The sequence below is a fragment of the Lygodium microphyllum genome, chromosome 14 (genome assembly GCF_053477565.2).
Source record: "Lygodium microphyllum isolate KBCC chromosome 14, Lygodium_microphyllum_v1.1.10, whole genome shotgun sequence".
NCBI classification, from domain to species: Eukaryota; Viridiplantae; Streptophyta; class Polypodiopsida; order Schizaeales; family Lygodiaceae; genus Lygodium; species Lygodium microphyllum.
In genome coordinates this window covers 153,347,583-153,364,936 of record NC_141148.1, presented here as the reverse complement: position 1 = coordinate 153,364,936, position 17,354 = coordinate 153,347,583, and positions in this window count along the sequence as shown.

The window sequence follows — 17,354 nt, the reverse complement described above, 5'->3', positions numbered from 1 at the left end:
TGTTGAGTTTAATGAAGAAGGGAGGATGGCGCCGTCAGCTCACCCTCTCAACATGCTAAATTTTGATTATCATAGTTACGAATAGAGGAGTTCGTGATGGCAGGCTGTGTAAACCCATTGTGGACGTACACATTATATTTTGACGGAGTGTCCAGGGGCCCTAATAAAAAAGGGAGTGTTGGAGTAGTAATCCGAGATCCCCGACGTAGAGTTACGATGAAGTTAGATGCTTATCTTGGGGTAGGATTCACTAACAATATGGCGGAGTATAAAGCCTTGATTATGGGATTGCATATTGCCAAGCAAGGTGGTATTTGTTGATTGTTAGTAATAGGGGATTCCCAGTTGATCCTGAATCAGCTAGATGGGACATACACATAGCGCGGAATCCCATTCTTTGTATGTATCATCGAACTGCGATGACCCTACTTGAGGAGTTTGAGAGAGTGTCTTTTCAACTGATTCCACGTTACTGGAATCAGTTTGCGGATTCATTCGCAAATCTCACTTATGAAGAATACATTTTCTTTAACTGTGGTCCTAGTCTAGATATTGCTATCAATAATAAGACGGGACCCGGTCGCTTGTGGGGAATGTTATCAGAGCATGCAATATATGGCAGACGATGGTTGATGCAAAGAATAGCCGAGACCAATCTACCATTATTATCCTGGACCCATATGCTGATTAGACAACATGTTATGCGTACGCCTCTTGCTATATATGCAGGAGGGATGGGTCATAATCTTATGCATTTAGTTTAGGGCTGTGAGCCCTGGTTTTTCCTCCTTGGAAAGGAGCCTATTATTGTATATCTGTCCTATTTTGGGGAGGGATGTGTTGGTGCTATTCTGTTTGATCTCGTTAGGCCAAGAGGCCCAGTTTTGCAAGGTTTTAAATGTTTTATTTCATTAGGCCAAGAGGGCCAATCAGTTTTGTAGTGGAGTGTTCTATTTCATTAGGCTAAGAGGGCCAGTTGTCTATTTAGTACAGGTGCGGTTAATGGTTTCTTGTTTTAGTTCTGTGCTAGACAGGTTCGAAGAAGAGCTTGGAAGGAGCCTTTGTTGCACGGAAGCTTCTCGTGGCCCTATCCAGGTGATATCTCTCCTTTATGAGTACCGTGTTTTTATGCTATATGTATCTGTGTACTTGTAGGGGATTCTCTTTTCTTGTTAGGGACCGGTGTCCAAGGCATGAAGTCCCAGGGTTTAGGTTAGGTATGTCTGAGGGAGGTCTGAGTGGTTGTTGCCTCTTGTAAAGGCATTGGCCGGCATCGAAAGACTTGTTTCAGAAGGTAGTTCTAGTGACCCTATTCTGCTAGCTTGCTAGGCAGCAGTTCTCGGAGTTCTTGTTAGTTGTGAGGCAGTTAGAGAAGCCTGCCGAAAAAAAATGATGATAGGGAAAATAAAACCCTGAATATCTTAAAGAAAATAAATATATACAGAGGTGTGTAAAAAGGGTTTCTAACCCCCTATAAAAATAGAAAATAAAAGAAAGAAAACTTTATAAGCAGTTGATCATTGCCTTGCAAAGGCCTGGTAGGTTCCTGGGGACGAGTCAGACCTAGGGCCGATGCCTTGTCTTCCTAGGGGTGGCATGTTGCTGGAAAAGAAGAAATTAAGAAAGGTTGGAGTGAAAATAAAAGTGAGCGTCAGAAAAGGATTAAGTGTCACCTTGCGAGGGCTTGGTAGGTTCTTGGGTACCGAGATAGGACTTGAGGCCGATGCCTTGTTCTCCTTGGGTCACTACGCTCAGCTCCCTCCTTTTTACATGCCCGAGTATGGAAACATAAAACCCTAAAAGAAGAAATGTGCTGAAAGAAAATACTTCTTGATCAGGCTATAGGAGTCCTCGCCTAGTAGGAGTTCCTGGTTGTATTGTCCTTAGTTAGGTAGGTAGTTCAGACCACCACTTAGGGCGACCTCTTTGATAGTTCTTTTTAGTCTGGCCGTGTTGGATCAGTTGGTTAGTGACTAGCTTCGGACCTTCTATCAGATTATGCTAGGCCTACTCCTTGTGGATGTCATGCCTTGGTTTTGTCAGGGGGTAGGGTGAGTACTGTGCTATGTTTTAGTATGTATCTATTTTGTATCAGCTTGATGCTTCCTTTGGTTGTTTTGTGCAGATCTGTTGTGGGATTTGACGGGCTGAGTCGCCCTATCACGTGGTCGCCAATGAGAGCGGAGTTTTGAGCCCGGGATGTGCCTAAAATTTGCCAAAAAATCTGGAATTTAGGGGAAAAATATTTAACATTGAAGGCGGCGGTTCCAGGTAGGACGATTTTAAGCACCAAAGTGAAAGATGACTTTTAAAAGGCGCCCGAGCGACACTTGTGGATTTTTGATAATTTTTCAGATTGCTGTGTAGAGTGTCAGGAGTTGCCAGTCAATGCGAGATGTCAAGCCGGGCGCCTAGGAATTTTCAGAGCTCGAATCAGAGCCCGGACGAGGAAATGGCCACAAATTGGGCAAGATATCAAGAGGTGGCCAACTTTGGGCCAATTCGGTAGTGCCTTTTGGAGGTTGGGCCCAAAATTTCATGTAACATCAAAAGATGAAATCGTGGTGAGAGAAAGTGGGATCAAAACGTGGAGAAAGAAGGCGCCTGCATCACGCCGAAATTTGCGCCATGATGTGGAGGGATCATGATTGCAGCCTGCAAATAACCTATATAACCGACATTACACCCAATCTTTCCTCTCTCTGCTGATCTTATCACCTGTCTTCACCCATCCAATGGTGGCCTGAATGAAGAGAGCCAATTCTATTCTTTCTCTCTCCTCCCTCTCTCTCCCCTAAGGGGCTGTTCTTGTGTGCAAGAGGAAAATGAAGAATGGTGAAGGAAAGCTCGTCCAGTTGGGACCGGATTGCTTCTGGATCGATGTAGACATGAAGATTGCTGATTGTGAAGATGCTGGACATTGAATATGGGCTGACCCGCAGTCCCGCACCAAAATCGAGATCCCGAGACACAAAGCCTAAGCGGTAAATTCAATTTTTATGAAGGAAAAATGAGTTTTTATGCTATTTGATTGATGAAACATTGTTCCCATGGGCTGATTATGCATTATGATATTGTTTGCTATGAGTTTCAACAGTTTATAATCTGAAAATCAGAAAATCATAAGTGATATGGCTGAAATTAATGTCATAAAACCCGTAAAACACGCGTTTAAGGGGTAAAATGGGGTTTTTTTTTGCAAAATAAATGGAAAATATGAGACATAATGCCAACAAAACCTGAAATTTTGCTATCAAGGAACCTAAGGGCCACAACCCACAATCAATCTTAATTTCTAGTCATTTTTTATTGAAGAAAATAGAGGAAAAATACCAAAAATGGTGAAAAATGGGGTTTAAATGGGAGAAAATTAGAAAACGATAAAAGAAAAATTCCATAAAATTACATGTGTGTTTGTGCAATGTATAATGAAGGTAATGCACGAAATTGGCCTCGATTTACCCTCATTTCTATGTTTCTATCCGTGTTTATCACTTTCTTTGTAAGAAAATACACATAAAACGACCTTTTCACCTATCAACGAATGCAAAACATTAAACAGTAGGGTGAGAGGGGAGGTTGAGCGTCAAAATATAAATTAAAATCTGGTTTATGTGTTGCATCATGCCTATAGGATGTTGTTTTAAAATCAAAGGGAAAGGCAGTATGAGCGTAAGGCTCGGTGTCTTTTCTCTTTGCAATACACAAACGTTAGCATGGAAATCATGAAAAGATTGGTTTCGCACGATGCACAATGCTGATTTTCTTTTGTGTGTGCACTAAACCATTCACATTATGCACTATGCATAGTTCATGGTATCAAAGGAAAAGCTCCTGGACTGCATAGCAATTGTTTTCTTAGGAATTTAACCCACGATCGAGAGTGTAAGGTTATCCCTTGCCGTAGGATAGAGGGTCGGTTTCCTATGGGACTGTTAAGTGAGGACACATGGTATATCTCCTGGATTCGAAATATAAAAGAGAGGAGTTTGTGTTCCATTGTTTTATATGTTTTAGCGGCGTAGCAAGGGGCTAATCCCTGCGATGTAGGAGAGCTACAGTGGGGCCGCGGTGTTTCTACGGAGAGGTTGCCTCCATGTGTGTGATCATGGCATTGCCAATGTGCATGGGTTCTCCCTCTGAGGAGCTTATGAAAAGGGAAGCGTTGGACTACAAAATAATGAAACTATAAACGCATAGATTAAGCTTTAGGGCAGTTTGTCCTTTAGCATTAGATTGACGTTCTTGGTCCGTGAGGCCACGAGGGTGTTTGTGTATCATGAGCATGAGGTTCGGCTAGTGCCATAGTCAGTGCCGGCCCATTTCAGGTCCCATCATGATAGTCTTTAACTCCATTTTATACTAAGCCAGGGGTGTCCAGAGCTCCACCTGACCCATAAGCAGCGTAGGAGTGAGACACAATTTTCGCGGTTGGCCTTTTCACCACTCGATCTTCGGCTCCTGTATCGAGCAGTGCCCTTTCGGATTGAAACGCGGTGTGATCTTGGAGATGATCCACTTGCGCGAAATATCTTTTCCTTAATTAATCCAGCTAAGAATCAAGCACAACTAAGGCAATCAACCTCATATTATCTTCCAAGAAAACGTTCCTTTATCCCCATGGCAACTTGTCATCATAGACCCCTGCCATGAATTTACCATCAACCACAAGTACTTGGGATAATCATCCAACCACAAAGCAACAAACAGTTGAATGTAAAAGCATTTAGGATGTTATTTGACCAACCAATAAAAACAATGGTATTCTTTTCCAAACATTGCAAGAATAGTCGCGACAACCTTTCCATTGCATATGTGCTCTCCCCCCTTGGGATTAAGGAGTGATTCTATGAAAAATTTACTTAACACTTCGGGTAAGACTCATGCCAAGGTCTCATACAACTATGCAAGAATGTAAATTCTATTGAATACTTACATTGATCGACAACCCGACCTTTTTTCCAACAAGTTTAGAAGTATTGGTCTTTACTTGGTCCCAGGGTTTCCCAATCCCTTGAGTACTTCACTTGCCTCTGAGACCTAGAGATGTTGTTTGTATCTAGCCCAACTTTGAATAGGATTGATAAACATAGTAGTTATCAGACGGATCTCAAGGCATCTTAGTTTTTAATCCTTATGATCATTGTTTGTACTAGCTAAGCTCAACATCAAGATTCCCAATTTATCAAACATGAGCCATCAGTTTGTGTTGTTAACAAGAGCTTTGGAAAAGCCTAGAGCTTCAAAAATGAATTTCCTTAGGCTAAATCGCTTGTCATGTCATCTGTCAAGCGTGCAAGCTACAACATACCATCGGTGTGGCAGAAACACACATACAAGCATCTATTAATTTGGAAATACATTTCTTATGACTAGTACCGCAATTGGATGGGTAGTGATGTCCTCGCTTGAGGATTACATTGCGGGATTGCCATCCGCGCGTTACAATTTTCGCTTGGGCCATTCTCGACCTTCTTTGCTTCTAGGCACAACTCGTGCAAGACTTCAATGCCTCTTACTAGATTAGCAGGGCCAATTGGGGAAAAGTTGAGCTTGCAGGGTGGAGGAAAATCTCGGGAGGAAGGTGAATAGATAGGTGCGTGTGGCCAGCATCTTAGGAGGGGAAAGGGAGGAGGCCCTTTGGCATATTCCTTCTCTCCCTCTCTCACCCCCTCTCTTTCTTTCCTCTCTATCACCCTCTCCCTCTCTCTCTCCCTCCCTCTCTCCCTGTCTTTCCCTCTCTATCACCCTCTCTCTCTCCCTTCAATGTGCCATTCAAGGCCTTTTGTTCCCCCCTTGGTTCCATGGGGGTGGGGGTTTATAATGGTGGAAGGGGGTTATTATTGGGGGGGGGGGATGTGGAGAGAAGGTGTAGTGGTGGTGGCGGTGACCATCACCTGTTCTACATGGTGGCAGGGGCTCATAGCCTCCTAGTTGGCTGCAATTGGTTGAGGGAGGTAGGGGGTGATAAGTCCATGGTCTCCCCCCTCATCATCATCAATTTTCTCGTTGTCCTCTTTCTCCCCATCGACATCATTGCGCCACTCCCTCTTCTTGTCGGCGAAGGGGGGTAATAGAAAAATTTGAACCAATTTTTTTTTTTTTGGGGGGGGGTTCCTACGAAGAGTGGGTGGGGGAATATTACAAAAGTGGTATGTCTAACATGAAAGGTCACCAGAGCCACTAGAGTGTCCTTTCACAGCTCAACAGTGTCATTGTCACTTCAGTCTTCATTGGAGTCTTTAGCAGCTAGTTCTTCCACTTCTTTGAGCTATTTTGAACTTATATTCATCTCTTCCAAATATTAGTAAACTTCCCCAAGCTACACATTCATCCCATAGAACACATATAGAGGCATATAGAGCAAAAACAAAGGCTCTATAGAAGGTCAACAAAGGGTTAATAGAAAGTCATTAGAAAGAATTTAGCTTAACTAAAACCATTCAAAACTATCAAGAATCATTCAATAAGCTTTCAAAAACTTTCAAACTCCATCAATTATCATTCCATCCTCTCATACAAAAAGAAAACAAAACAAAACAGAAGCTCAACATAACTAATTAGAACCAATTTTACACTTAAAAAAATCTTTCAGTACATCATATCTCCACTGAAAAACATCATGAGATTCTCAAACCTATTCAACCTTATCCAAAACTCTCTCAAACAACTCCATACCAATCAATCATCATTCAAATCATTAAAAAATCAGCCAAAAATCCAAAAAAAAAACACAGTTATATCAACCCTCAACACTACCTCCGCTCTTCCTTCGAGTCAATCACTTGGGATAATCAGATAGGAAGAAGAAAAGAGGTGTAGATAGAGAAAGAGAGAGCAAGGATAGAAACGTTTGTCTTGCAATACAATGTGATTAGTAGAAGTCCTCCCAAGAGTTTGATATATCATCTAGCATCATCCCCATTTCTAACTCATCCCAGCCACACATTGGTTCTCCCCTAGATGCATGGATTTTCATTGAAAAGACACATTGACCATGGCATAAAACTTTGTTGATTTTGCTAAATCATATTGAATTTTACCAGAACATATCTTGAAGCAATAGAAGCAACATCTCCATTGATGCTACATAGTGTGACTGTGTCCTCACCATCACTACAGATCACAAACTCACGACAGAGTACATTTTATATGCCCTCAAAAAAATAACAAGGAGGAAGATGTTTTGCCTCCCCATATGATAAAAAATCCAACTACTAAGCACAAATCCATCACTCAACATATCAATAAGAGGAAGGATAAAGGGTTCAGAGATAGATAAAAAAAGGTGAGGAATGAGGAAATAGATGAAGGAAGAAAGGAATCATGGCAATAATCTCCATGTTCAACAAAGATGAATAAGAAAGGAGAAAGAAGGAATGCTTCTTCTTTCCTTGCATATGAAATAAAGCCCCTTCTCCTCTCGACATCAACAACCATATCATTGCCTTTGTCTACAAGGCTAGTTACACCAGGTTATTTTCATAAAAGAAAAAGAGGACCCATACAGAAAAAATGAAGAGGGATATGATGAATAAGGAGGATGCGAGAGAATAAAAAAATAGTACAAGAAGTAAGGGAGGGAGGTTCTTTTGTTAAGAGATGTTATAAGAAGCCCACATGCTCAGGGTACCATTGTAGATCTTGAAGCACGAGCATGATCAAGAGTAAAAAAGATAACAATCATCATTCGTAGAAACCATGAATGAATTAGTGTAAATCAACGAAGACATATTGATGAGTTAGATTGAGGATAGGGATAAGACGACGAAGTAGAAGAAGAGAAGTGCATTCTAGTATGTATCCACAACAATACTATTTCACAAAATTTTGCAACATGGAGAATAAGCTTTTGTGGAGAACCACAGGATGGACACTTTATAGTGCCTCCAAGGCATCCATAGAGTGTATCTATTCTTGGTAAGTGGGCTATGAAGCAGAAGAAAGGCTAGATTGAAGTCATAGCCTCCTCTACTATTTGCAAAGGGATAGCACAAAGGACAAGAGAGAGAGCGGGCACAATATAAAGGGAGGCAATGAGCTACTAAAAAATAGGAGGAAGAGAAAGCAAGAAGGTGAATATATATGCACAAGAGGAGAAGATGGAGCCAAAGCACCCCTTTGGACCTCAATATCAAGGTGCACTGCAATTAGGCATTTTTCTCTCCTCCATCCACCTACCTCTATACCCCTTTCTTTCAAGACCCTAGGGCCTACCTACACCCCCTTCATTTGTTGTCCACCTAAAAAATGGATGAAGTAAAAAGTTTAAAGTAATCACCATAGAAACTTATCCCACATGAAAATTCAAGCCATGTTTCCTTGCTTTCCTCTCTCCCCTTAGACAAACATTCACTTTAGATGAAATATCTCCTAAGTTACATACTAGATGGAGTCATCTTTCTTTTTCCATTGGGATGGAGGAGTTGTTCTTGTGATTCCTTGTAGAAGAATTAACCCTCATCTTTTGGAGACTATGTAGTGTGGGAGTGTAATAAGAGCCAGGAGTTCCTTTGCTCTAGAGGTCATGGATTTGGAGTCCCTATACCCTACCATGGCTAGGCCTCATCGTCATCATTATTCAAGTTGTTTTGCTAACAATTTTATGAGTTTTTTGTGTTAGAAAGTGTTTATTCTTTAACAAGGTTTGCAAGGGTGCTTTATGTTTTAGTGTGGGAGAAAATGATGAAATCGAAAGAAGCACAAAAACAGGGCGCAAAAATATAGATGCACTCATCACATATACATTTTTTGCAAAGAGAATAATAATTACATGGTTACAAAATCACTAGAATAAGCCTGAAAGAATTAAAATGTAAAAGCTAAAGCCTTATGAATACAAAAGTATCAAAAATTTAAAGAAATAATAACAAATATGAAGGATTGTGTGTCTTTTGGGAAAAAGGTGGAGTGGAGTGTACAGTTGCTTATGTGCCTCTTTCTCCCCTTTCTTCCAAGACACACAGATTCTCCCTCTATGGTACAGAAATATCTCTCTACTCTCTCTTCTCTCTGAGTAAAAGTTTCTCTTTCCCTTATTTTCTCTTCTTGCTTTCTTTTGTGCAATTGGAGCTATAGAGGATGATGAAGATAATGAGTCTGCTCATTGTTAAGAGAGATTAGTGTCTCTTTGTTTTGAGATTAATGGCTTAGCCATGTATATAGATTTTGCATGCTTTGTTCATGGTTTATTGTTCATTTAATGCCATGGGAGGGCTGCCTTCACCAAGCTTTTTCCACACACCATATGCACCTATCATATCTGCCACATTAAAATACATGAACTTTGAGAGTGTCAATATAATAGTAGAGCATGCTAGCTCATCAAATTCCTCCTATACATCTAATCCATGTCCTTAGGATTAATCCCATTACATTTTACAGAGTTGGGTATACTTTGTTGTTTTTGGTGTATAGACATACTTTTGTCATTATGGCTCCTTCATCAAGTTCAGAGAATGCATTATTCAATATTAAAAAGCTTGATCTACACACCTTTCATATTGGCAAGATCAAGGATACAATATATTAGTCTAGAAGAAGTAGGTAAAGATGAATAGATCAACAAATTGCAAATGAAGTGTCTCATAAAGCCAAGCAATGGCTATCCAAATGTCAAAATATATTAAAATTGATGTTAAAATGAGATTTTAGCACTCCCAAAGGCATATGAGTTTTTTGCAAGCTATCCCAAGTAATTCAACTACCTTTTGAGTATAAAATAGTCATCAAAGACCAAATACATGCAAATTGCCTTCACAAATCAATCGTAGTCCATATATCTCTGCAAAGTAAGCATAAAATAGTATGAAAAATCCTCCAAGATGACAAATTCATCAAAATTTGTGTATAATCCAAAGGTGGGACTCAATTGGGAGCCTCCCAATGTAAATTAGTCACAACCAAGACTAATATTTAAGACTTATAAAGAAGGTTTTTGTGATAAAATAGATATTCTATAGCTTCTAGATAATGAAAAAATGTGGGGAGTTGTTCGATTGATAAAAATGCATCCACACAAGTAATTTTTATATAAACAATCTCTTACAACATTTTGATACAGCCCATGGACATGGATATCATGAGACAAATCATCAAGTCTCTCTCTCCTTTTGTTTCTTTGGTATAGACATAAGCAAACCTCCTACATCAAAACATGCAAAGCTTGAGCTTAAGCAAGCCCGAGACCCTTTTTCTTAAAACCCCTTGCTTCTATGAAATAAGCTATTCCTTTGCTTAAGCAACCATTATTATTTTTAATATAGATATCCTCCTAGAGCATCCAATTCAACAATCAACCCATACACATCAGTTTCTCAACAAATCATCAAGCCTCTCTCTCTTTTTAATTCTCAGCGGGGTAGAAATTACAAGGCACAACAATAGATAGAATTTGAGAAAGGAGTAGAGAACACACAATAAATATGAGAAAAACAGACAATGCTTTAATTTCAAACAAACTAAGACAAAGATGGCTCTAGCCACCCATGTGAGTCCATTGTGAAGCTTAAATGGTGATCTATATAGATGATAGGCAAAGGGCTTAAGAGTAGTTGGAAGAACTTTGACTGAGTGAAAGGTAGATTGACAATGGATTTAGAGGGGTCTCCCTTTTATAGACTGGGAAGCCTCTTTGGTCAACATGTCGGACCATATTATAAACTTTCCCTAGTCATCCAAGGAATATTCCCTTTTCACTTGAGGGCTGGGAGTGCTACCCTTAGATCCCTACTATCAGGGGGGTCATTGACCCCCTGTGAGACCACCCAACAAACTGTTGCTTTTGTAATGTGCCCGACCGAGGTTTCCTTGGCGGTACGTTCTTAGATGTCTATCAAGAGATGTTCTAGAAGCTTTCAAGATGCAATCTGATGTTGGAAATTTGATCTTTGAGGCCTAGAGAGGCTGCGAGAGATGCCATTATTGATTTGCTTGGCTTTGGGACGATCTTGCTTCAATCCAAGCCTCTCATCGAACTGAGAAGAGGGGGAGATTGCTGGAGTTAACTATTGAATTATTGAAGGTGAATTGAATTCAGGCTTTTTGATCCAGAATCAGGAAAGCCAAAATTGGGGGGGTTCATGGCACCATGTTTTCTAATTAAAAAAAGGGGAGGGGGGATGCGATGGCTTGTTCGCGACATCTTCTTCTCCTTCTTTTTTATTTTCAAGCTTTTTAAGCTTTAAAGCTTAAAGCTTTGTGATTCATTTTACTTGCTAATTTTAAAATGTGTTTGGTCAAATTCGAATTATGGCTCACAACTCTCATTCATGCGGTAACTTCCATGACGAATGGCTACAGTCCTTGTCAATTTGGAAAAATAACAGGTTACAATCCTTGGGTCATTTACTCGAGATCTTCTCTTTTTAATGTTTTAGAGTTCTTCAAGTCCATTTTGCGAGAAGTTGGAAAGATTGAAAAATAAGGCCAGGATGTCAAGATATCATATTCTCTCCCTCTTAGAGGAATTGAGATGTCCTCATCTCAAGTGAAATTCTGGATATTGGTTACATAGTGATTTTTGGTCAATCCATCCATGTGACATCCTCTTTAGGGTAGTCTTTCCACTAGACGAGATACTCTCCAAGGGTTTTGCTTCTTAGAGTCTTCTCCCGCATGTCAAGTATATTTTTTGGTTGAAGTTCGAGGACTCCTGACCTGGCATTACAATTTATTGGTTGTTAAGTACATGGTCTAGGTTAGGAACATATGCTTTCAATAGACTGACATGAAATACATTATGTACTTTCAAGTTATTAGGGGGTTGTTGCTTGTAGGCATTTGGTCTTAGACACTTTATCACCTTATATGGCCCATAATACCTAGGACTTAGCTTCTTGAAATCCTCCAAAGATAATGAACTTTTCTTTGGATGAACTCGTAGGAAAACCATGTCACCTTCTTTGAAAATGCGTTATTGTCTTCATTGATTGGCATATGCCTTCTGTCGATCCTTGGTGGCTTGAATATCTTGCCTTATAGCTTTCACTTGCTGGTCCATTTACTCCAGTATTTACCTAGATGCTTCTACCCATAGGGTAGGATGAGAAAAATTTAATGATGTAAGACAATCTTGCCCATATAGGGCCCGAAAATGAGTCATTTGAATATGGTATGATGCGTTGTAGGTGAATTCAACTAAGGATAGGTATTGGGTCCACCATTTGGGTTCCCTATTATAATAAGCTCTCAGTATATCCTCAATAACTTGGTTGACCCGCTCTATTTGACCATCGGTTTGGGGATGGTAAGCAGTACTGAAGTAGAGCTGGGCTCATAGATCTTTGAGCAAACTCCTCTAAAAGTTTTAGGTGAAGAGAAAATCGTGGTTGCTGATGATTCTTTGGGTAATCCATGTAACCTAAAAATTTTCTTAATGAAAAGCCTAGCAATATCGAAAGCCTTGTAATTGGTTTTTATAGGAATAAGATATGTAACTTTTGTTAACATATCAATGACTACCATTATGGAGTTATATCCTCCTTGTACCGGGGGTAATCCAACTATGAAGTCCATGTTGATATACTCCCATTTCATTTGAGGGATGTCAAGTGGCTGGAGCTTCCATGGCAACTTGACACGTTCAGCCTTAATTCGTTGGCAGTTTAGGCATTCGATAACATACTTGAGTACATCACCCTTGAGTCTTTCCCAATAGAAGCTTCTTCTGACTGTATTAAGAGTCTTAGCATAACCAAGAAGACCCAAAAATGGAAAATTGTGAGCTTCCTAGAGTATTTTCCTTTTGAGTTCCTGACTTGCAGGAATACATAGTCTTGTCCTGTAATAGGAAAGCTCCTCATTTATGGAAACATCTAGATAATTAGTCTTGAGTTTTGGATTTGAATCCTTGACAAAAATTTCTCTTAACAATCTTTGATAGCTTGGATCCTTCACTATCTCTTCTTTAGCCATTTCTATGAGAGGGTTACTGGGCATGGGAATCATTGTAGTAAGAGTTCTATCCCTAGAGGGTTCTTCCAGGATTAGAGAATTCAGGAATGATTTACGGCTTTGGGCATGCACAATCACATTCTCCTTGCATGGTCTTACTTGATTTCAAAGTCAAAATCCTGCAAGGTTTCAATCCATCGGCATTGTCTCATATTGAGATCTCGTTGAGTAAAAATCCACTTTAGGCTCTTATGATCAGTGACTAGAGAAGACCTATTACCAAGCACGTAATGCCTCCATAATTTTAAGGCTTGAATTAAACAAGTAATTCTAGATCTTTCTTTTGTGGATCTTTAATTTTCTTGAAACATAGGCTATTGGATATCCTTCTTGCATAAGCACACAACCGAAAGCAAGAGAGCTTACGTCAGTGATATGACTTTGAATTCTTTGCTAAGGTTGGGTAGCCTTAAGATAGGGGCAGTTACCAAACTCTACTTAAGCTTCTCAAAGCTAGATTGTTCATCCACGTAATGGGGACTTGCTTTTTGAGAAGGTTGGTGAGAGGCGCGACGATTGATGCATAGTCTTTAATGAAGACTCTATACCAACTGTTTAGCCATAGAAAGCTTTGCACTTCCTTGATTGTTGTTGGGGGTGGCCCTTGTACATCTTGGACCTTGGCAGGATCCATTGAAATGCCATCTGTCGATACTATGAATCCTAGATATTCAATCTGCTTCTTGAAGAAGGTACATTTCTTCTTTTTAGCATACAGTTTGTGGGCTCTCATTGTTTCAAGTACTATTCATAGTTTGGCCCATGGTCTTCTTCATTCTTCAAATATGTTAAGATATCATCAAAGAAGATGAGGATGAAATTGTCAAGGTAGGGTTGAAAAATGTCTTTCATCAACCTGTTGAAGGTGGTAGGAGCATTTGTTAACCCATGACATCACAATAAATTCATAAAATGATCGTACCTTGTGTTAAAATTAGTTTTAGGGATATCTTTCTCCCTAATTCTTATTTGATAATATCTTGATCTGAGATTGATATTTGAAAATACCTTCACTCCTTGGAGTCGGTCAAGCAACTCATCTATCCTAAGAATTGGATATTTGTTTTTCATTGTCACCTGGTTTAATCCACAGTAATTGATACAAAGATAGAGTGTTCCATCTTTCTTTTTTTGAAATAAAACCGAGGCTCCCTGTGGTGAATTACTTGGCTAGGTGTATCCTTGGTCTAATAGCTGCTTCACTTGTTCTTTTAGCTCAATGGCTTTAGGAATTGACATTCCGTAGGGCTATTTGGCGATGGGGGTAGTGCTTAGAATGAGTTGAATCTTGTGATCTACTTCTCTTGTTGGTGGGAGCTCTATCAGGTCTTGTGGGAAACATTCGTAAATTCTTTTAGCCAAGGTGGTTCGTCCTTGGCTTCACTATCGTGCTCGGCCTTGTTGAGTTTAATTAGATAGATTAGTAATCCTTTCTTTAGCCCCTTTACTATTCGAGAGGCTTTAGCTAGCTGAACCTTAGGGTTCCTTGCTTCTCTATGAGTGGTTACTTGTTCTCCCTTTGAGTTTTAGAATGTGATTTGTGTCAAGAATTGCGTGGTGGGGGGACTTGCTCGAGATGCTGCACCGAACACACACAGAATGCACAAGGAGAAGCTCACTCAAGAGACAAGAAGAGAGATGGAGGCCAAAAAGTTTTCTTGCTGGTTTCTTCTTCTTCTTCCACACATTTTACAATGTACACAAAGTATAGATAAGATACAACATAAAGGAAAGTGACCTGCTAAGTCAAATGATGCATAACCGACTACACTAGTCGACTGGCGCTATAACTGTGCCAGTTGTAAATAGGTGTAACAACCTGAATATAATAAGTAATGAGTCAGTGGCCATGTGAGAGTCATAATGACCACCGACGTGCTAAGTGTAGACGTGTGGACCCATCTAACCAGGCGGTCCATCATTAATGTCCGCATGTGTTGAGCTTGTCATCTCAACACTCCCCCTCAAGCTCAACTGCATCTCTGCAACTCCAAGTAAGCTTCGAAACTTTTGAAGCTTCTCTGTACCAATGCCTTCGTGAAGATGTTAGCTATCTGATCCTGTGTGCTGACATACACCAAGTCAATCTCACCTGCTAGTACCTTCTCTCTCACAAAGTGGTAGTGTATCTCAATATTTTTTATCCTAGCATGGAACACAGGGTTCCTAGCCAACTGTATACCATTCATGTTATCACAATAAATGACAACTGGACCTTCCACCTGCACATCTAAATCAGCAAATAACTTTTGCAGCCATACCACCTCACATGCTGCAATAGCAACACCTCTATACTCAGTCTCTGTACTCGACAAAGCAAATGTAGATTGCTTTTTGCTGCTCCAAGTAACTGCTGCACTATCAAGAGAGAACATGTATCCGCTGGTAGATCTTCTATCATACATACTACCAGCCCAATTTGCATCTGTGTATCCAAACACCTGTACATCTGTACTTGCCTCATAGAAAAGTCCATAATGTAATGTGGACTTCACATATCTCAATATGCATCTGACTACATCCAAATGTGGCTTTCTAGGTAGTTGCATAAACTGACTCACAAGACCAACAACGTAGCTCAAGTCTGGCCTTGTAATGGTCATGTAGATCAAACTCTCCACTATCGTCCTGAACATAGTAGGGTCTTCTATCTCATCTCCAACATCAGCACTCAACTTTACATTCTGCTCCAACGGGACTGAAAGTGGTTTGCATGCTGTCATAGCATACTTGGACAATATATCCAAGCCATACTGTCTTTGGGACAGCCATATACCATCATCACATGTGATCACCTCAATGCCAAGGAAGTACCTTAGCTCAAACTTCTTCTTCAAAAAGTCCTTGACTTCAGCAATCCCACTATCACTATCACCTGTAATAATCAAGTCATCCACATAGATGACTATGATGACCAAACCTGCATCTCCCTTTCTCACATAAAATGAGTGATCATCATCAGAAACATAAAAGCCAATATTGACAAGATACAATCTGATCTTGTCAGACCATGCTCTAGGTGCTTGCTTGAGCCCATAGAGCGCCTTCTTCAACCTGCACACATACATGGGATGCTCTAAATCTTCATAACTTGCTGGTTGATCCATATACACTTCTTCCTACAAATCACCATGCAAGAAGGCATTCTTCACATCCATTTGCTGCAACCTCCAACCTTTGGCTGCTGCCAAAGCAATCACACATCTGACAGTTGCCATCCTAGCAATTGGACTGAAGGTTTCTTTATAATCTATGCCATATGTCTAGGCATAGTCTTTTGCAACCAGCCTAGCTTTGTACCTACTAATAGAACCATATGCATTGTGCTTAATCTTATAAACCCACTTACATCCAATAGATTTCTTGCCCTTCGGCAATGATACTAGATCCCAAGTCTTATTGGCCTCTAATGCAGCCATCTCCTCATCCATTGCTGCATCCTAATGAGCATGACCAACAACCTCCTCAAAACATGTGGGCTCAACATCCTCAATCACTTTCACCATATAAGAATAATGGTGAGCTGCATAACCTTCAAAACCAAATCTGTTAATAGGGTATCTCACCCTGCTAGACCTGCGTACTACTGGATCACTCAATGGAGTCTTTGCATTGACGCGTGCTCTCTGCACACCTGGAGTCCTCACTGAAGGAATGCCAAGCTCATCATCCAAGATCTCTGAGCCACTGGAGTCTCCATCAAGAACTGCATCAATGCCATTTGACACTTTATTCTTTTCTTTGTCCTTACTTGTAGTGCTACTAGATGCACCTGAAGATGTAGAGCCACTTCTTAGTCTCCCAGACCAAGGACTACAAGATGATGTCTCTGGTCCACTAAGAGTCTATGATTCTTGCTTTTTAGCCTGTACATGAGTGTCATGATGATCATCATCATCCAAAGCATCACCACTAGATGCATACCAACTGCTCATTTCATCAAAGATGACATCCCTGCTCACTCTGAACTTACATGTGATAGGGTTATATCAACGATACCCTTTCTACTCTAAAGAGTATCCAATAAAAACACATTTTTTTGCCTTTGGATCAAGCTTCTTCCATAGCTCATCTGGCACATGAACGTATGAAACACAGCCAAATACCTTCAAGTGTGATACATCAGGCTTCTTGCCAGTAAAACATTCTTTAGGAGTCATACCATGAACTACAGCTGTGGGAATTCTGTTCATAATATAAACAGTAGTATGAACAGCCTCAGACCAAAAATGCTTAGGCATATTCTTTTCAGCCATCAAGGTGTGTGCAACTTCTGCAATATGCCTGTTTTTCATTTCTGCAGCCCCATTTTGCTGTGGGGTATACCTGCATGTGAACTGTCTCTTTATCCCATGAGACCTCAGAAAATCACTGAACTCATTCGAGAGGTACTCTTCCCC